A 17,600-nucleotide genomic window follows, 5' to 3' on the forward strand; every position below is an offset into this window, starting at 1 on the left:
TCAAACTCTCCTTAAATATTAGATTCTTCCCAAGCATCAAGCTAACCTGGCAAAGCACACACAAACAAAATAAACTGTACCTAAAGTTTAAAACAATAACAAACTGGCAAGCAGAAGCAGAAATAGGATTAATTCCTGAGATCTCAAGCATTCAAGAAAATTTTTACTTTCTGGTGGGTCATACTTTCCTGTGGACTCTGTATATTCATTAAAGTCTTTTAGGATTGACCTGAATACAATGTCTCCAAATGAAATGATAGAAAGAACACTATATTTTGAAGGAGAGAACTTGTTTTCAAATTCTAGATGATACTTGCAGTCTTTGTGAACTTGGAAATACAATTTTTACTCTTTCAGCTTCATTTTACTTAACTTCTAATCAAAATTCTGCACAATCTTTATCCACCGTTCTTTTCTCCTTTTATTATGTATTATCCACCTTTATGTATTTTATACCCCAATCAACCTAGGCTTCTTGTTGCTCTGCGTACACTTTTACAATTTCAAATCCCTAATTTCCTTCATAATTTTGCTCAAACACTAACTTCTACTTGTAGTATTTCTTGATCTTTTTCAACTACTATTGTCTTCCCTCAAAAGTTGGGCAGCTATTTGTCAGCCTGACAATAACAATAAAGAAGTCTACTCTCCTTGAACATCAATACAGACTATGACAGAAAAATCTATCAACTGTTGTTAAAAACTAATGACTACTATTATCTTTTGGTAATTCATGTGTGGTCAGTTGGTCTTGCTGGAAGAAATCTTAAAAAATACACACAAATTATAAAGCTCTAGGCAAGAAATTAAGGACAACAGCAGTATTTTCTCAATGCTGTTAATAGAACTTGAGTTTCCAAAAATGGTGGTGTTGTTTTGGGGGAAGATTTGGAAAGCAAACAGCTGTTTAATAAAATGGTTTCTGTGAACAAGATTTATATTTTTGACTATAGTTGAAAGTAATGAAAATGTTATTTACTTAGCACTTTAATGTTTCCCAAACACTATGTATTTATTTTCTTCTTTGACCATCATAATCATGGGAAGTAGATGCTATTGTTATTCCCATTTTGTTAAGGTGAAGAAATAAAGACTGATAGAGGTTGCAAGATTTCCCCAGAACCATATAGCAAAGAGATGACTAGGAATTTGAATTCAGGTCTTCCTTATTCTAAGTTCAAGTGTGCCAACTATCTGTTTTGTAGGAATGATAGAATATTGGACATAAATGCAGTACATCTTAAAAGGGCTGATTAATTAATTATTGTATTTCCTTGGAGTCTTGTAAAGTTAATGAAATATTCTTCTAGATGAAATAAAAAGAAGAGAATGCATTTCAATGATTCAATAAAAGTACAGTCACAGAATTGAAAGAAATAAACCCTGTTGATTTGTGTATTTTCCCCTCTTTAAATACTTTTCTAGTTTTGGAATCATAATCAAATCAATACTGTCATTGCTACTGGGAAAATTTGTCACTGTCTTTAGGTATGGTTACAATCACTATATCTAACCAGTAATTGACAGGAGATAAAAAAAGATGTAGCAATGAAATTCATAGGTTCCAATGTATACACACAAATGTATAATGTATGTAGAAAAGGAAAGGAAAACTAGAGCTCTAAAATAAGAAAATTACCTTTTACCTTATAGATATACTTTGGTTTGGTAGGATAACAATCAATACTGGGATATAGATTCAGAAAGCTATAAATTAATCCTCTGGAATAAAATAAATAAAAAAGGGCATGAGAGAAATAGGATTTTATATTAACAAGATAAAATCATATTTCCTTTGGCAACAAAGAACCTAGAATTGCAATGATACAGAAAAGATTAGTATGGCCTCTGCGCAAGGCTGACATGCAAATTAGAGAATTATTCCTTACTTTTCTCTCCTTCCTCTTTCATTTCTAATTTTTTAACATGTATTATATGCTATTAGACATATATATTATGTGGGAAGGTAAGTGGGAGGGAAGATAAAGATAGGTAAAAAGGGGCAAAATTAGGCAATATTAAGACAAAATAGATCAATAATTATTTCTAACAGGATATATTTATTTGTAAAGATTGGGTACACATAAAGGAGTGTGATGGAGCTTATAATGAAATGAAGAAGAAACTGAAATGATACTATCATCAGAGTCAAATACTTCTGTTGTTTAGTAATTTTCAGTCTTGTCTGACTCTTTGTGACCCCATTTGGAGTTTTATCATTAACAATACTCTAGTTAATCACTATAATTTAATGTTATTAAAAAAGTTAACAGAGTTTGATGATTGGTAGGCTATCAAAATCAAAAGAGAAAATGAAGTCAATGATAATTTAAAATTTCAGGAATCTAAATCCAGAAGAACATTTACTTCACTGACAATAATGGGGAAGTAAAGAAAGGGTCTTACAGAATAGCTTGGTACTCGATATTAAATATGATATTTAAGAGTATTGTTACTGTAAATCAATCAATAGTAAACTAAATACTAATATATTTAATAATGTTAAATTTCAGATAGTCACAGAAAGGCTTGCCAGCAGAGTTGTTAGGGATAAAACCAGAAAATCACAGATTATGAAAGGTACCTCAGAAGTATTTATCATTTATAGTAAGATTATTACCTATTCTTAACTCCAAAAGCAAACATTTGTCTCCATACCTGGTTTCTAGAACTTATAATTTGAAGAAGAGGTGGGAAAAGATATATATGTGTACATATAAATTGATTTGAGACAACTCCTCAATGATTAGGAGAATGATGAAGGCCTTATATAGGCACTTCTTCACCTCTAGGACCCAAGGTGCAAGGTGATGAGTGATCAGGTCCTTTATTAGACCTGGTTTCCAAGTAGAAGTTCCTTATATTTTGCTACCTCTTCCATAAGCCTATTAAGTGCTTCCCTACTCATCTTTAAAAGAACCTGTTTACTAGTTCATAGTTTGTTTGCTTGCTTAAATAAACCATTAAAATAATGGAAAGTGAGATTCATAAGGAAAATGTAAAAGGTCTGAGGTTTTGGAGGTGTGATAAGAAATGAGTAAAGAGTTTCTTTTCCAAGACCTTTAATATTTTTCACAATACTAAGCATAGTAGATTAGGATATAATCTTTGTATTAGAAAAGAAAGAAGCCCACAAAGCCCCAGTTAGATAAATTTTTTAAGTGGAAAGGTTTTCAATTGCAAGATTGAGCTACTTGGATGATTCTTGTGGATGTTTTAAGAAATGAGACATATTTCCATTTTTCATAATTTAATTATGGTCTGATTAAAGTAAGAGAATGAACTAGATCATCCAAAGGCTCAACAAGGTGATGAGTCCATGAGTCTTTTATAACTAGTGAATTGCAAATCCAAAGGAGAACAAAATTCAGGAAACATTGAAGAAATAACTTCTATTTTTCAACATTTTGAAGATTATGGAGACAAAATTATTAAATAATTTAGATCTTGTGTGAAGATCTTATTAGGCATTATTGAGCCAGTGGCAAGTGAATGAGAGAGTCAACACAAAGGTCTCAATAGTTTTGAGATATTCTAATATAAGTGAGTGGACTTCTGAGAAGCAGGCATGCAGGAGGGAATTGGGCACTGTAGCAGGGCCAGACAAAGACATCAGGCTGTCAAAGGCTGTAAGCAGGAAAAAAAAATAAGGGCTAGACACATATGGAAACAATCGAACACTGGAGTTCAGGCTTTGCCAAGCAGGATGGTGGAAGCCTCAAAGAAGCCAGAACCAGCTGAAGCAGAAGGAGCGCCATCAGCAATAGCAAAAACATCCTTGGGAAGAGCCTAGCCCCTGGCATCAGAAAGCTAGTGACAGCCAAGCAAGGGACAGCTAAACAGAAAACACTGGAATTGGACAAGGACAGTCCACTGGCAACAAGACAAAGCTAGTGAAGTGGGAAGTCAACAAGAGAACGAGAGCCAGAACCAAGAGGATAGGAGAAATCTAAGCTCAGGGAATGTCCACAGTCATGATTATGACCAAGAGCCCTCTGAGTACAGAATGCAAGAAATTGGAATGGGACAAAGGATCATCCCTCAAAACAAGGAGTCTCATATCATCAAGGATGTACCAACTGAAAACAGTGATTCCTCATGAAATGTCAGCCTTGAAGCTATCATTCAAGTTTCTGGCAGCAGCAAGGCATTGAAATACTGGCCACCATATAAGACAGCAAGAATATCAAAGGCAGACGCAGTAGTATCTTCACTAACCTGGACCACTGTAGTTCTAAAGCAATCCATGAGTCAAAGAGAGAAGTGCTTATGTAAAAAGGACAATCAGAGAACACAAAACCATTCTGCTTATGTGAAATGCACCTTCAGACATGATTGATGAAAAACAGGAATTTTCTTTTTTTTATTTGCAAATTTTTATTTAATTAATTAATTTAGAATATTTTTTCCATGGTTATTTGATTCATGTTCTTTCCCTCTCCTCCTTTCACCTTCCTCCCATAGCCAATGAGAAATTCCAGTGGGTTTTACAGAAAAATGGGAATTTTCTTAACAAACAGGAAAAATGTTTTGCATGTGTCAAAAGTTTTGATTTCTCTTAGAGAAGGTTTTCTATGAAATACACGATGTGTGTATTCATTCATTAATTCCTTGTAGCACAAACTTTTATTGAGAGCATGTTATTTCAGAAGCATTTGATGGATAGAATACTTTCTGCACTACTGTCTTCATAAGTGTGAAATAGGCATTCTTTTAAAAAATATTTATTTATTTAGTCAATTTAGAAGATTATTCCTTGTTTACAAGAATCATATTCCTTCCTTGCCTTCCCTCCACTCACCTTTCCCATAGCTGACACGCAATTCCACTGGGTATTACACGTGTCATTGATCAAAACCTATTTCTGTGTTGCTGATGTTTGCATTAGGATGTTCATTTAGAGTCTACATCCCCAATCATATCCCCCTCAACCCATGTAATCAAGCAATTGTTTTTCTTCTGTGTTTCTACTCCCACAGTGTTTCCTCTGAATGTGAATAGTGTTCTTTCTCATAGATCCCTCAGATTTGTTCAGGATCCCAGCATTGCAACTAATAGAGAAGTCCATTACACTTGATTGTACCACCGTGTATCAGTCTCTGTGTACAATGTTTTCCCAGTTCTGCTCCTTTCACTCTGCATCAATTCCTGTAGGTCATTCCAGTTCACATGGAATTCCTCCAGTTCATTATTCCTTTGAGCACAATAGTATTCCATCACAAACATATACCACAATTTGTTCAGCCATTCCCCAATTGAAAGGCATCCCCTCATTTTCCAATTTTTGCCCCCACAAAGAGCATAGCTATGAATATTCTTGTACATGTCTTTTTCTTTATTATCTCTTTGGAGTATAAACCCTGAAGTGCTATGAGTGGATCCAAGGGCAGACAGTCTTTTAGCACCCTTTGGGCATAGTTCCAAATTACCCTCCAGAGGGGTTGGATCAACTCACAACTCCACCAACAATGCATTAATATCCCAACTTTGGCATATCCCCTCCAGCACTCATTACTTTTTTTGCTGTCATCTTAGCCTATCTGCTATGTGTGAGGTGATACCTCAGAGCTGTTTTGATTTGCATCTCTTATTATAAGGAATTTAGAACACTTTTTCATGTGCTTATTAATAGGTTTGGTGTCTTTAACTGAAAATAGCATATTCATGTCCCTTGCCCATTTATCAATTTGAGAATGGCTTGATTTTTTTTTTTGTACAATTGATTTAGCTCTTTATAAATTTGAGTAATTAGGACTTTGTCAGAGGTTTTTGTTATGAAGATTGTTTCCCAACTTGTTGCTTCCCTTCTAATTTTGGTTACATTGGTTTTATTTATACAAAAACTTTTAAATTTGATGTAATCAAAATTATTTATTTTACATTTGTGATTTTTTTCTAGCTCTTGCTTGGTTTTAAAACCTTTCCTTTCCCAAAGATCTGACATGTATACAATTCTGTGTTCACCTAATTTACTTATAGTTTCCTTCTTTATATTCAAGTCATTCACCCATTCTGAGTTTATCTTCGTGTAGGGTGTGAGATGGTGTGAGATCCAAACCTAATCTCTCCCATACTGTCTTCCAATTTTCCCAATAGTTTTTATCAAACAGTGGATTTTTGTCCTAAAATCTGGGATCTTTGGGCTCATCATAGACTGTCTTGCTGAGGTCATTTACCCCTAGTCTATTTCACTGATCCTCCTTTCTGTCTCTTAGCCAGTACCATATTGTTTTGATGACCACTGCTTTATAGTATAGTTTGAGATCTGGGACTGCAAGTCCTCCTTGCTTTGAATTTTTTTTCATAATTTCTCTGGATATCCTTGATGTTTTGTTCTTCCAAATATACTTGGTTATGTTTTTTTCCTAATTCAGTAAAAAGTTTTTTGTTAGTTCAATGGGTATGACACTAAATAAGTAAATTAATTTGGGTAGAATTGTCATTTTTATTATGTTAACTCATCCTATCCATGAGCAATTGATGTTTTTCCAATAGTTTAGATCTAGTTTTAATTGTGTGGAGAGTGCTTTGTAGTTGGTTCATGTAGTTCCTGTCTTTGTCTCGGCAGGTAGATTCCTAAGTATTTTATATTGTCTAGGATGATTTTAAAATGGAATTTCTCCTTCTAACTCTTGCTGCTGAGATGTGTTGGAAATAAATAGAAATTTTGATGACTTATGTGGGTTTATTTTGTATCCTGTAACTTGCTAAAGTTGTTGATTTTTTCCACTAGCTTTTTAGTTGATTCTCTAGGATTCTTTAAGTAGACCATCATATCATCTGAAAAGAGTGATAGCTTGGTCTCCTCATTGCCTATTTTAATATCTTCAATTTCTTTTTCCTCTCTAATTGCTACTGCTAGTGTTTCTAGTATGATGTTACATAATAGAGGTGATAATGAGCATCCTTGTTTCATTCCTGATCTTATTGGGAATGCATCTAGTTTATCCCCATTGCAGATGATGTTTGCTGATAGTTTTAGATATATACTGTTTATTATTTTTAGGAAAGGCCCTTCTATTTTTATGCTTTCTAGTGCTTTCAATAGGAATGAGTGTTGTGTTTTGTAAAAGGCTTTTTCTGCATCTATTGAGATAATCATGCAATTTTGGTCAGTTTGCTTGTTAATATGGTCAATTATGCGGATGGTTTTCCTAATATTGAACCATCCTTGCATTCCTGGTATGAATCCTACCTGGTCATAGTGAATAACCTCATGATCACTTGCTGGAGTCTTTTTGCTAGTATCCTATTTAAGATTTTTGCATCTATATTCATTAGGGAGATTGGCCTATAGTTTTCTTTCTCTGTTTTTGACCTGCCTGGTTTTGGAATCAGTACCATATTTGTGTCATAAAAGGAATTTGGTAGAACTCCTTCTTTGCTTATTCTGTCAAATAGTTAGTATAATATTGGGATTGGTTGTTTGTCATGGGCAAGGTCCAACCTCACTGGAGACTCCAGGGGTTCCTGACAGGTGGTGAATGATCAGTCAAGAAAATAACAAAGGGAAGACAGCCGTATATTTACAGTCATGGGCATGCTTTGCATCTGATAGATGCTCAGTCACCCCCCAGGCTTGATGTCTATTTTTATATCCATTTTCTCTGCAAAAGAAAAATGAGATAAGAGAAAATAAAAAAAAAACAAGTAACTGGGAACATAAGGGGTAGTAGATGACAACCCAAAAACATTTGGGTCCTTAGTGCTGGCTCTACTAGTGGTAAATTTATTTGAATGACCTGGGACTCAGTTTGTTCATCTGTAAAATGAGCATGCTAAATTAATTGGATTCTAAAGTGCTATGATTCATTCTTATTAACATTCACTGAAATATTCAATGTAGATATGTCAGTTACTAAGTGATTGGCCTTTATGCCAGACAATCTATGGGAAATCAAAGCAATAAAAGGCTATATGCTCTCTTGGAATGAATATATAAAATGAGGGGAAAATGTGTGTGTGTGTGCATACAAAGAGAAATAACAATTATATGGATACAGATATACACATACTCACCTATTTTCTTGTATGTTATATGTGCCTGTAATTTCTATACTATAGATATTTATGTATATTTGTGTGTGTATATATATATATAGGTATAGCTAAACATGTAAATTGAATATAATCATAAATGTTATTAAAGATGAGTCATAGCACTTAGAGCTATTAGTCAAATGTTCTCATAGTTTCCCATATATATGTGGATGTATGTATCTATGTATAAATATATCTTGGCATCTTGAATATTGAATGAGTGCTTCATAACCTTGGAAATCTACATAAAAATGATTTATCATCATTACATGCAGTTACATCCTCTACTCAGGCTCTATTCTGATCCCTTATGATAATATGGAGGTTATGTTGATTCCTCAAGTCTAGGCCAGCAGAGCACTGGCTCTCATAGGTCTCTTGAAGCAAAAAAAGAAAAAAGAAAAGCTTTGATCATGGCCCTAAAGTTACAAAATATATACCTGTAGTTTGAGGGTCAGTGCAGGTAAGAGAGGTCAATATCAATCAATTATTCAGCCAATCAATCATTAACTAGTATTTATCAAATGCGTATTTTGTTCCTGACACCATCCTAGTCAAGAAATAAAAAAGACAAAAAGGAAAATTTCTCACTTTAAGAAGTTTACTATCTATTAGAGATAATGTTGATTTTCTTTGACTCAAACCACTGTTAAAACTCCCTTTTTGAGGATAGAAGAAATGCGATCTGTGTCAGTATAGGGATCAATCAAATCACAAAGCATTTTGAAGAAATAAAGAAGTATCAGTTAGGTAAATGCCAAAGTATGCAAAGTAAGGATATAATCATTTTAGGATTGGTGAAAACTTCTCATGAACGCAGATGGTTAGAGAGCAGTCAAGGAGAATCTATATCCTCTGAAGAAAGATCAAAAAAAGGAATATATAGGATATAATCAGTATAAACTAGAGAATTCTGACCACAAAGGAAAAAGTATAACTTGGAATAACAAAAGATGGTATTAGTAAATGATGGGGATAGCATGATAAGGAGAAAAGGGAAAGCTGGAAGAGACTGAGCTATGCCAAGCTGGGGGCGTTTAAACTTTTTTGTTTTTCCTAGTTAAAGTCATTATACCTAGGTCTTGTAGTTGGCTCTAGAGTCAGGAAGATTCATCATTTTGGTTCAAATCTAGCCTCACATACTTAGAATCTGTGTGACCATGGGCAAGTCACTTAACCCTGTTTGCCTTATTTCTCATTTGTAAAATAAGCTGGAAAAAGTAATGGCAAAACACTCTAGAATCTTTGCTGAGAAAATTCCAAATGGAGTCAAAAAGAATTGGACACAACTGAAAACAACTGAACAATGAGAACAGGATAGTGATTTTAGATATATAATCAAAATCATATTGTTTGTATTCTAAAGGAGTATAAGGGAGAAAGACTTTGAAATAAAAAATAAAAGAAATGCTACATTTTATATAGAATCAGAAAATATTTAATGAGACAGATGAAATACATATTTTAAAAATAAAATCACTCTGCTTTCTTGAATGTGATGAAACAAAATGTTTGAGAAAAATTATCATGAAAATTATGGCTTATAGATGGAGTTGAGAAAAACTATTATGGTCTTCCCTCGCTATATCGAGGATTACTTATCCAAACTTCACCCTATTGCATGTTTTAAAAACATCAATTTTTGTATCAGGGAGTTAAACTTATCGGGGTACATTATTGGCTGATGGAATGAAAGGCAATCAACCACAGCGCTGTGTTCTGTATCCTGGGCACTGACTGGCTCAGTGACTCTAGGTTAATAAGAGTGTGGAAAAGGTTTATAGGAGAGTGGAAAGCCTTATATAACTCTGCACCAATATATATAGCCTTCATCATCCTTCCTTTTTCACATGCTTTCTGAAACCTTCTTTCTTCAAGAAGCCCTCTCTTGACCACTGAATCTCTTTCCTTCATGCTTCTCACTTCCACAATTATTTCCCTTCCCATTCTCCTACAAACCTTTCTTATATTTATTTTATTATATATTTTATTATATATAAATATTTATTTTATTATATATGTTTATGCCACTACTTCACAGATTTTCACTTATTGCAGGGGTCTCTGGAATATAATTCCCCTGATAGGTGAGGGATCATTGTATTCCAGAAGAGAAGTTTTAAGAATCTAGATTAAGCTGATGGAAACAGACACCAATAACAGACTTCCAATTGTTGCACCTGGGAAAACTGTACCTTGGCATTTATGCTCATTATTCGTGAGGCTCTTTCATTTGATGCTACAAAAGTTAGACCTCTCCCCCTGAGTTTTCCATTTTCTCACTCTGCACCAATATATATAGCCTTCATCATCCTTCCTTTTTCACATTCTTTCTGAAGCCTTCTTTCTTCAAGAAGCCCTCTCTTGACCACTGAATCTCTTTCCTTCATGCTTCCCACTCCCACAATTAGCTAAGTATAGTGGCCATCATATCAGAAACAGCCAGAGAGCATTTTCTTTTTTCAGTGCCAAATCCCTCTGTTCTACTAGATTGTGTAATTGTTTTATCTGCCCTTTTTAGTCATCATGCTGACAGGGCAGGAACTGTCTTTTCCCTTATTTTTTTAAAGTATATAAAGTGCTCAGTGATAATTAAATTATCCACAGATGAGCATATCACATGGCATTGCTGAAAATGGCCATCAGAATAACATTGAAAAATGAACATTACAGGCAAGAAGACTCTTAGCTGAGTAATCACAAACTCAGTTCCCAAGAGGTTGTAGGTCTCTTTTCAGAGCTGCTTTGTTAATGCTTTTCTTGGGCTGACTGATCCCACTTTGGGAGAATGAAAAGTCATTGCCCTATGGACAAATGGCCATTCCTGAGCTCTGATTTTTTTTTTCCCTTCTAGATCTGTGATTTTATGAGTACAGAAAACTCCAGAATGGAAACTCACTTCAGTAATGTAGATTACCAATTTATGTATTATTTTGTCATATATGTATATATATACACACTACACACACACTCAAGCACATATACTTATATATGTACATATATGTATATGTATATATATATATGTATATATATAATGTTCCATTTTCTGCTGATGGGCCACTTTACACTTAGATCATTTCCCCTAAAACATGCTATTTATAATCTGATCTTATTGGGACTTTCCTCAAAGCTCTTTGAGTTTCACAGAAGATATATTCTATTGGTAGAGCCTTCAAGGACACTGAATTGACTCTACACCATGATGAGCCATCAGAATACTAGTTTAGTGGAACAAAGTATCATCTTTATCATTGTTATCATGATTATTATTTTGAGTTTGCTGATAGGTATGGCATAAAGAATCAAAACCCTTGTGAAGTTAATACAAATGATGTAATTTGCTTCCACCCTAAAGACTCAATCACTCTGTCATGGAGGAAATTAGATTAGCCTGACAGGATTTTTCCCTTTAAAAGCTTTGCTCTTCAGAGTTAACATCATTGCCCAACCTGAAACCAGTTGTGGTTAGCATGCTAATGATCTATGTGAGATAAAATACAAATCCATCATCTGGTTCTTAGTTTGTCAAATATTTCCAATTACATCCATGGATGTTTTGTTTGTTGATTTGGTTTTGGTCTAGTTCAGTGACTTCCTCAGTGTGAAGAGCTCTGATGTAAAAACACTTTCCACTGATAAATCACCAGCTTATTTTATAAATTGCAGCATTATGACATTATATTGGGCACCAAGAAAATGACTGACTTGCCCAAAGTCACACAGCTAGTATATAACAGTAATAGAACTGAACACAGGTGTCTCACACTAAGGTTAGACACCAAGAATAAGTTAGTGATTATTTCAATGTAATTAATTTGCTTGTAAATGGCAAGAGTAGTACCATTGAATGGGGAAAAAAATAAAGAGAAATAATATAAAGACAAAATCCAGGAGAAGCCCCAAAGCACTGACAGTAATGGACATTCAAAAGGGCTGTATGAAGAAGTGGGAACTACATTTATAATTGAATGTTCTTCCTCTCATTTCTTATAAGATATTTTGAAAGTATTTGACCTCTCTGAACCTCAGTTTCCCCATCTGAAATATGCAATACAAAGTCCTATTCTACTAGCTTGTAGTTACTTAAGATATTGTTAGAGACAAAATGAGATAGCATATATGAAAATAATTTTAAAAGCTTAAAATGGCAAATAACTATTAAAAGTTTTATGTAATATTCTCCGCCATCAAAACCATTGCTTCAAGAATATAGATTTTTTTTGTTCATCTAACTTTAGATTTCCCATGCTTACATATCTTGGAACCCTATTATTCAAGATAACTTTTGTGTCCAAGGATATTTCTGTGAGACAAAGTGCTTGCCCTGAACCCCCAAAACAAATTTTACCCCCAGAAAAAAACAAATTCTGCAGGACGTGTTTCCAGATTCAGCCGATCCTTCCCTAATCTCAATGATTCATCTTTTCTTGGGAGATTTGTGCCTTCCCACCCTGAAACAGTTGAGTCCAGTGTTTGACCACCCTCAGGATTGCAAAAACGTTGAGATTGCGTCCGCCAGAGCTCAAGATGCCTGAGATCTTTATTGTCCTGCCTGCTACCGTACTGTGCCATGAACGGTTATGCCCCGAGAGGCATCATTTGTCACAGAGCTCTGTGGAAGGACACGCAGGGTGTGTGAGTAAGTGGGTGCAGGGAAGGGGAAGGCAGCCTTCCCCTTGCCACCATCCCTTGGGGCAGACTTCGCCGGAATCCCCTACTTCCCACAGCAGCTTTCCTGTAGCTTCTTCTAGAGGGAGTGAAAGCTGCTTAGAGTAGCGTGTAAATTCATGGCAAGAAGCAATAAAGGTGAGTTTTATACATTCCCATTATTGCTTCTACGTCTTTGCAATAATGTTTATTGACATGTTTGAACGGAGCACAAGCCGCAGTTCAGTTCAACTGCCTGTGAAAATGGGACATTTGTCAAGAAACAAACCTCGCCGTTTTTAGTGGCTCTGTCAGTGGGTATTAGAAAGGATATTGATAGGGAGATGCAGAGAGTAGGCAAGCCTAGGGGGAGGATGTTAGAGAATATACACACTCCCAGCGCTTGCTGATGCCTGAGGCCTGGAAGGAGGGGGGCTGCCAACCCAAGGAACTTGTAGTGAGGTCTGATCACCTCCTAGCACATGGACAAGTTCTAAGTAAGGTCTAAGAAACCCCCCACAATTCCCTGGCGATGCTTCCATCCTGTGATAACCACATCATCTCCATGGAGTGAGATAATGCTCAGCTCCTCAAGCCTGGAGCTATAGGTCTGAGCTCCAGATTTTTCACTTCCTATGAGATCAGTGGCTAAATCAGTTAACTCATTGTGTCTTTGTTTCCTCCTCTGGAACATGGGTATCTTTGATTGGAGATGGAAGGGACCTTCTCTTCTCTTTCACTGAATAATAATAATGCATAGATAATGCATGTGAAAGCAAACCACAGCCAAGTCTGTGCTGAGAAAACCTAAGCTGGAGAGTTGTTGAATGGAGTACAAAGATCAGGATTCAAATCTTACCTATGACAGTGGATAAAGAGCTGGAAGGCGTCTTCCTGAATTTAAATCTGGCCTCTGACATTTATTAGCTGTGTGATCCTGGGCAAGTCATTTAACCACGTTTACCTTAGTTTCCTCATCTGTAAATTGAGCTGGATAAGGAAACTGCAAATCACTCCAGTAACTCTGCCAACAAAATTCTAAATGGGGTCACGAAGAGTTGGACACAAATGAAAAATGACTGAATGATGACAACAGAACAACATCTGTGCAACTTTGGGCCAGTCTAAAGAACTTCCTTTTAAAAATTTCATCTGTAAAATGATGGAGTTGGAAGAGATATCCTCTGAGATCTTTTTCTAACTCTAGATTTATTACCCTTTTGCCATCCTCAGTAATCAGGTCCTTGGTGCTTGCAAATTTCTTTTTTTTTTAATCCTCTCTAGGGTTCTTAAGAATTAAAGAGAGGATACATCTACAAAACATAACAATATAGCATAAGTTACATTTGAAAGTGAAAGAGAAAATATAATAGTTTATACAGATAATAGAAAAATATTGGGAACATTTTCTTCCCAGACATCCTTGAAAGGCAGCTTGAATTGTTTGAAAAAATCAGTTGCTTTGGAAACAGAAGACCTATATTTGATTCCCAGATGTCACTAATTACCTATATAACCTAGGGAAAGGACCTTGATTTCATTGGTTTTCAGATTCCTCACTTTTAAAAGGAATGTCTTTGATTAGATAAAGTAGAAAGCCCTTCCTATCTCTGTATCCTAAGAAAATAGGATCATAGATGTAGAACTGCAAGGGATTTTCAAAGCCATGTTGTCCGATCCATTTATTTAATTCATGAGGAAAAAGAAGTTAAGAAAGAAGTTTAAGTGACCTGTCCAGATTCTCACAAAGAAGTATCAGAAGTCATATCTGAATTCAGCTTTTTCTTACTTCAGGCAAATATTTAATCTACTTTTGTTGTTTTTCAGTTGGCTGACTCTTCATGGTTCCACTTGGGATTTTCTTGGCAAAAATCCTAGAATGGTTTTCATTTCCATTTCCAGCTCATTTTACAAATGAGGAAATTGAGGCAAATTGCATTAAGTGACTTACTCAAGTTCCCACAGCTATGAAGTGTCTATGGCTAGATTTCAACTCAGAAAGACAAGTCTTTATGACTTCAGACCTGACATTCTAGCTGTCCATGACCATAGGGAACCTTAACATGTATGTGTGTGTGTGTGTGTGTGTGTGTGTGTGTAAAATAGAATACTATGTGACCCTTTCAGACTTCTCCTTAGAATGTTTTTAAATGCATTAAATGAAAGAAAAACAATTATATTGGGGGGAAATGTCTTTATTACCCTATACAAGTTTATGGATTTCCTGAAATCTAGCTTCAGATTCTTTAGGGGTCTGCGAACCCCAATTTTAGAACCCTTCTATTAGACCATGTTACCTTTTTCATCTAGTTTAATGGTGGGCAAATAGAAAGAGGTGAAGAAGATTATGGATCACTTAGAAAAATATACATTTCTTAAATCCTCATTGAACCAAGATTAACAAATCCTCCTGGCAGAAGTTTTGTGAATTCATTGCCAAGATTATCACCATACTGGCTTGCAGGTCACCTTAAATGTCTTTTGTTTTTAACAACCATTAAAATGCGACCAAAAATATCTATTGTGCCATCAGGATTGACGTCCAGGATCAGTCTACTTTTGGTCACATAAATCTACACCTTTATTATTCAACTGGCTAAGGAAATAAAGAAGACATTTTCAACCAAATGTTTAAATGAATTAATTAATTTAATTAAATAAATTAAATGTCAGTTTAAAAGGAGGTAATCCCTTCTTGCAGCTAATGAGAAGAATAAAAGGGAAAATAATGATTAGTTGCCAATATATAATTGATAACTGAACATCATCTCCTTATGATGGTCATGCTGAGGGCAAGAGGAAGATTAATGTTAAATAGATAAATGGCTTCAATCAATAGAGAAGCTGGCGTCGAAAGGTAATTTAAATGGACCAATACTATGTGATTAGGTGAAAATTTCTTCTCACAAGTTCACCCATGATAATGCAGTATTCTGAAAAATGAATCAGTGGATAAGAGTTAATAGATGGTTACAATTCCCACAATTGCCAGATTAAGTAACAACCACTGTATTTCAAAATATTAATGTATGATTTCCAAATACACATATATACATATACAATGATATATGTGCATATGTTTATATGTGTATTTGCATTTTATATATATGTATATTGAATTTTAAATATTTTAATGATATAGTTAAGTCAAGTGCAGAAAATACTGGTATTGGAAACAGAACATCTGGGATTCAAATTCCAGCCACCATATTCTCCTCGCTTCCTTTGCCTATGTGACTTATTTATTCACTTCGGTGTTTCAAGTCACTTAGAACTCCTCTCTTAATTCAAACTGATTCGGGACTACACAAGAAGAGGAATTCCAATGCTGAAAGTTTTATATTCTGGCAAAAATCACAGCTTTTTCATATATGGCATAAAATTGATAATATTGAAAGTAACCATTTTAAATGCATAATAACAATATCAAAGGTCTCATTTACATAGGCAAAATGTATTTATTTAAATAGAAATCATTATAGGAGGCACATCTGGCTACATAGAAATAGTTTTAAACTTTTGCAATGTCTTTTTAAGGTCCAGCTTTGTGTTTCATTCTTGATCTGCAATCATATAATATTCTTTCTTTTTTTACAGTTCATCTTGAATATCATATATTTAATTTTCTGGCATCAGTAAATATTCTATATCTGAGCATCTTCTTAGAATGCATAGGTCCTATATGTTTGCATAATATAAGAATTCCACTTTTGGCCATTGACATATTTTACAATAATTTTACAATAATGTCTCATGATCTCCCAAATTTGGTTTCAGTCAATTTCAGAGATGAGACTCCTTTATCACTAATTAAGCTCTGAATCTGAAATTATTTCTCACTTGGACTGTTTCCATGCCTCCTAGTTCTTCTCTATGCTTCAAGTCATTCCAAGTTCCAATCCATCTTCTACATAATTGCCAAAAGGATTTTCCTTTCTGTAAATTTGACCTTTACGCTCTCCAACTTCCTAACTCCAGTGGATCCCTAATGCCACTGAAAATTTTTTTAAACCCTTACTTTTCATATTGAAATTGATACTAAATAGTGATTCCAAGACAGAGGAGAGGTAAGGGCTAGGCAATTGAGGTCCCAAGTCACATACCCAGGAAGTGTCTGAGGCCAAATTTGAACCAAGGACATCCCATCTCCAGGTTTCACTGAGCCATATAGCTCATGGTGCTCAGTATAGAGTGTCCCTCTTTCCATAGTCTGCAATCTTACCAAATTGCCCATATCTTTCCTCTTCACACAACACTTCATGTCCTGTGTTCTTATCTTCAGACTGGTTGTCATGCATGATTAGAATGAACCTTACTGCTTCTTCATGAAATCCCTAACTTCCTTCAAGATTAGTTCAAGCTTCTTCATGGTATCTTTCATTATCCTTACCATTGCTAGTGCTTTCTTTTCCAAACTACTCTGTATTTTACTACCATACATCACTTTTCATTTATTCTGCAAAAATATACTTTGAATATTTGTAAATATGTGTACATAATTTCTTCCACTACAGGATATAAACTCTTTAGAATTAGAAATTGTTTCTCTCTCTTTTATTATTGATTTATGATTTCTAATATCCAGTACAATTCCTTGTATATAACAGATACTAAATAAATACTTGTTGATTGATAAGCTAATTGTGTTAAATGATAGGAGAATTGCAATACCAGAACACCTAGGAAGTACAATGCATAGAGAACCACTTCTAGTGTCAGGAAGACCTGTGTTCAAGTGAAGTCTCAGAGATTTACTAGCTATATAACCTTTAGCAAGTCACTTAACTCTGTTTATCTCAATTTTCTCATTTGTAAAATAAACTGCAGAAGAAAATGCCAAAATCCACTGAAGAGTCTTTACCAAGCAAACTCCAAATAGAGTCATGAAGTTAGACACAAATGAAACAACTGAG

General features: G+C 34.8%; 1 non-coding gene across 1 annotated transcript; it reads left to right on the forward strand.

The window, feature by feature from the left end:
• The first annotated feature begins 1,786 nt into the window (after nucleotides 1–1,786).
• Nucleotides 1,787–1,893, forward strand: LOC130454118 (U6 spliceosomal RNA). Its single transcript, XR_008911802.1, has one exon. It is a non-coding gene; the product is annotated as a U6 spliceosomal RNA (small nuclear RNA).
• Nucleotides 1,894–17,600: the final 15,707 nt, after the last annotated feature.

This window comes from Monodelphis domestica, chromosome 4 (genome assembly GCF_027887165.1).
Source record: "Monodelphis domestica isolate mMonDom1 chromosome 4, mMonDom1.pri, whole genome shotgun sequence".
NCBI lineage: Eukaryota > Metazoa > Chordata > Mammalia > Didelphimorphia > Didelphidae > Monodelphis > Monodelphis domestica.